General features: G+C 44.5%; 1 pseudogene; it reads left to right on the top strand.

Moving 5' to 3' along the window:
- Window positions 1-2,782: 2,782 nt before the first annotated feature.
- LOC132424051 (elongation factor 1-alpha 1 pseudogene) lies at window positions 2,783-3,884 on the top strand (annotated as a pseudogene).
- The last annotated feature ends 296 nt before the right edge of the window (window positions 3,885-4,180 follow it).

Genomic DNA, 4,180 nt, shown 5'->3' with positions numbered 1-4,180 from the left:
TCTGTGGAATAAGTCAGTTTGTTTTGTATTTGAGTGGGTTACCCTGTAGGAGAGAGGAAAGAGTTGTTAGACTTTAGCCGATTTGTGAACTGGTTAGTTTGTTTCTTTGGGTGCTAGCATTTGTGTGTTCCATTTGTGGTTTGTCTTGCATTTGTCTTTAAAAATGGGGAATATTTCAACTATCCCTAAAGAAAGTCCTCTGAGTTGCATTTTGGGTAAGTGATCTGATTAAAGCCGTGAACGCATGAGTGAGAAGATGCTATTTTATTGTAAAAATGTGTGGTCCAGTACCTATCAGGATCTCCACAAGGGGTTTATGCAGGGTTATTCTGGGACCCTGTGCACCAGGTACTGCTGCCCTTGCTGTGTTAATTACGTTGTTTGCGGTCTCCTGTGTTGTTGGCATATGTAAAACCCTGAGACCAAACTTGGGGGTTTATTTAGGATTTCGGTTGTCCCTTGGGTTTTTTGTTTCATTTTGTTGGGTACTGTTTCTCCATTTACAGCCAAATAAATTTTGTGATCTTTGAAACTTTTACTGATGTCAAATGAAGGAAAGGAATAGAGGAAAAAAAAAAAAAAAAAAGACCTGTCTGTGGGATATTTACAGGGAGAAGAGAAAGGTTCCACTCGATTCCTAAAATCACCAAAAACCTCAGCCCATAATTCAGCCCAGCTGGTAGATGTTAAGGCAGAAAGGCATCCTTTTAATGGTTGGACGTGATCATTTGCTATCTATGGTTTTATGGTGGCTAGTCTGTGAAGAAGAGGGGAAGAATGATGGAATTCTTTATGTATAAGTATTTGTGCTGTTACATCAGGGAAAATAAGAAAAGGGGACGAGAGTGAGGATATGTTGCTTCAAACTTTAACTCCTCCACCTGAACTAGCTGTTCCAGTCACTCCGATAAATCCACCCCTTCCTCCACCTTTCATTCTTACCCGTCCCCAGTCCCGACACTGAGGCTCAGGACTGCCCTTCCTTATAGGGACCACTTAGAAAACCTGTGTTAGTTCCTTGGGCACAGGGTCTTGGTCTGATATCACCGTCTAAGACCTGACAGGCACTCAGTTTGGGCCAGGAGTCGCTCCCAGGGCAGGGAAATTTCCCTTATGCCCTTATCTCATAGGGGGCTTAAATGCAAGTGACCAGCCAGCTGGGTTTCTCAGACTTGTTTAATTGGAAAGATTGCAACCCTCCTTTACAGGGAGGATCCTCTACACTTGAAGCCTACTTAGCAGAACCCACAGCTGAACCCAATTGGGACCCCAGTGAGGGAGGAACACCCTTATTAGGGCACTGGTTTTTGGTGCATCTTGGCAGGGCTTTGAAAGGAGAACCAAAGCAATAGAGTTTGAACAAAATTCAAGAAGTTCAGCAAAAAAAGCAAATGAAGACACCTCCAAAGTTTTGGAAGAGATTTATCAGGCCTACGGACATTATACTAATGCAGATTCCAGGGCCCCTGAAAACATTAGAATGGTAAATTTGATCTTTTTTGAGCAAAGTGCCTCAGGTATCAGGAGAAGGTTGCAATGATTAGATGATGCACTTGGAATGAACCCTCTCAACGGGCAGATTTGGTTTTAAAGCGTTGAGCAGGGAGCAATAACAGAAGAAGGAAGATGCAAAATGAAATGAAATGCCACTTTTTTGGCAGTGACATTGGATTCCCAGTGACCTGAAGAGAGGGAAGCCACCATTGAAGAAGAGCAATGCACTTACTGTAAGGAAGAACATTGGAAAACAGATTGCTCTAGTCTAAAACATAAGAAGAAAAACAGTAAAAGATGAGAGCCTCTCATATGGTAGATGGATAGAAACACTCTGAATGAAGAGGCCCAGGGGCTCCCTTGGACTTGAGGTGCCTATTCCCTACAGGAGCCCTCGGTGAAACTAAGTGAGGAATGAGCTGATGAACCATCTGATAGACCTCACCCTGAAGTTTTTCACTAGAACAGCTTGACATCAGAGTCTCACCAGAACACACTTGAAGCCTACAGGTGATGCTCATGAAAACCCCAGGAAAAGAGACAGAGCTCTTTCCCCCAGAGGTCTAGGAAAGGTAAGACCAGAGTATGTGCTAACTGCACCCCAGGGAAGGCCAAAAACACACGGCCAATAGGAATCCCATTAAAAAAGAATGCTGGGGCACCTAATCTAAAACCATATGCTCTGAGGCAAGAGGATCACTTCTCCCACAGATTGATTTGTCTAAATACCAGCCAGTGTATTCAGAAAGGACAGAGAAGGCCAAGAGCTGATTTCACTTAGATCACACCTTGCCAGGCTGGGAATGTAGTGCACAGTTGGTTTGATCCCTGAGGTGATCTGGGACACTGTGCTGCAGCACATTCGTAATAGTACCCACTATGGGAGAGATGCCACCTTACAAGGGACTCAAACATATCATGGGGCCTAACCTACAAAAGACTCTCCAGTGAGTCACTCAGAATTGCATGATTTGTGCTAAAAATAACGCAAAGGCTGCTGTTGAACCTCCCCAGATGGGGATCCAATACAGAGAAACTTGCACCACTGAGGATTGGATGCAAATGTCTTGAGCTGTAGGAAATTTCAGATACCTGTTAATGATTGTGGACGCTTTTTTCAGGATGTGTGGAAGCATATCCACCTGGGCAGAAAGTCTCTGAATAGTATGCCTGGGTCTCGGACAAACTGAAAGCTGAACATGAGTATGGTTCTACCATTGACATCTCCCTGTGGAAATTGGAGACCAGCAAGTCCTATGTGACCATCATCGATAACCCAGGACACAGAGACTTGATCAAAAACATGATTATAGGCACATCTCAGGCTGACTGTGCTGTCCTGATTGTTGCTACTGGTGTTGATGAGTTTGAAGTAGGTATCTCCAAGAATGGGCAAATCCATGAGCGTGCCCTTCTGGCTAACACTCTGGGTGTGAAACAACTAATTGATGAGGTTAACAACAAAATGGGTTCCACTGAGCCACTCTGCAGCCAGAAGAGATATCAGGGAATTGTTAAGGAAGTCAGCACCTACATTAAGAAAATTGGTTACACCCCTGACACAGCATTTGTGCCAATTTCTGGCTGGAATGGTGACGACATGCTGGAGCCAAGTGCTAACATGCCATGGTTCAAGGGATGGAAAGCCTTCCATAAAGATGACAATGCCCGTGGAATTATGCTGCTCGAAGTTCTGGATTGCATCTTGCCACCAACTCGTCCAACTGACCAGCCCTTGCATCTGCCCCTCCAGGGTGTCTACATAATTGGTGGTATTGGTACTATCCCTGTGGGTCTAGTGGAGTCTGGTGTTCTCAAAACCTTGCATGATGGTAACCTTTGTACCAGTCAACTTTATAACTGAAGTAAAGTCTGTTGAAATGCACCATGAAGCTTTGAGTAAAGCCCTTCCTGGGGACAATGTGGGCTTCAGTGTCAAGAAGGTGCCTGTCAAAGATGTTCATCACAGCAACATGGCTGGTGACAGCAAAAATGACCCATTATTGGAAGCAGCTGGCTTCACAGCTCAGGTGACTATCTTGAACCATCCAGGTCACGTCGGTGCTGGATATGTCCCTGTGCTGGATTGTCACACAACTCACATTGCTTGCAGGTTTGCTGAGCTGAAGGAGAAGATTGATCGTCATCTTGGGATAAAGCTGAAAGATGACCCCAAATTCTAGAAATCTGGTGATGCTGCCATCGTTAATATGGTTCCTGGCAAACCCACGTGTGTTGAGAGCTTCTCAGACTGTCCTCCTCTGGGCCGCTTTGCTGTTCATGACATGAGACAGACGGTTGCTGTGGGTGTCTTCAAAGCAGTGGACAAGAAGGCAGCTGGAGCTGGCAGGGTCACCAAGTCTGCCCAGAAAGCTCAGAAGGCTAAATGAATATTATCCCCAATACCTGCCACTCCAGTCTTAATCAGTTGTGGAGTAACGGTCTCAGAACTGTTTGTCTCAATTGGTCATTTAAGTTTAATAGTAAGACTGGTTAATGATAACAATGCATCGTAAAGCCTTCAGAAGGAAAGGAGAATGTTTTGTGGACCCTTTGTGTTGTGTGTGCCAGTTTTAAGTTTTTAACACCAGTACCTTTTAATTGGTTAAAGCCCGTCTTAAGGAAATTATCCCCTGATTTGGATTAAGGCATTGGAATTACATTCATCCTGGAGACCACAATCAAC

The sequence above is a fragment of the Delphinus delphis genome, chromosome 1 (assembly GCF_949987515.2).
Source record: "Delphinus delphis chromosome 1, mDelDel1.2, whole genome shotgun sequence".
Classification (NCBI taxonomy): domain Eukaryota; kingdom Metazoa; phylum Chordata; class Mammalia; order Artiodactyla; family Delphinidae; genus Delphinus; species Delphinus delphis.
The sequence above is the reverse complement of the archived record's forward strand: the minus strand, read 5'-3'. Positions and strand labels throughout refer to the sequence as shown.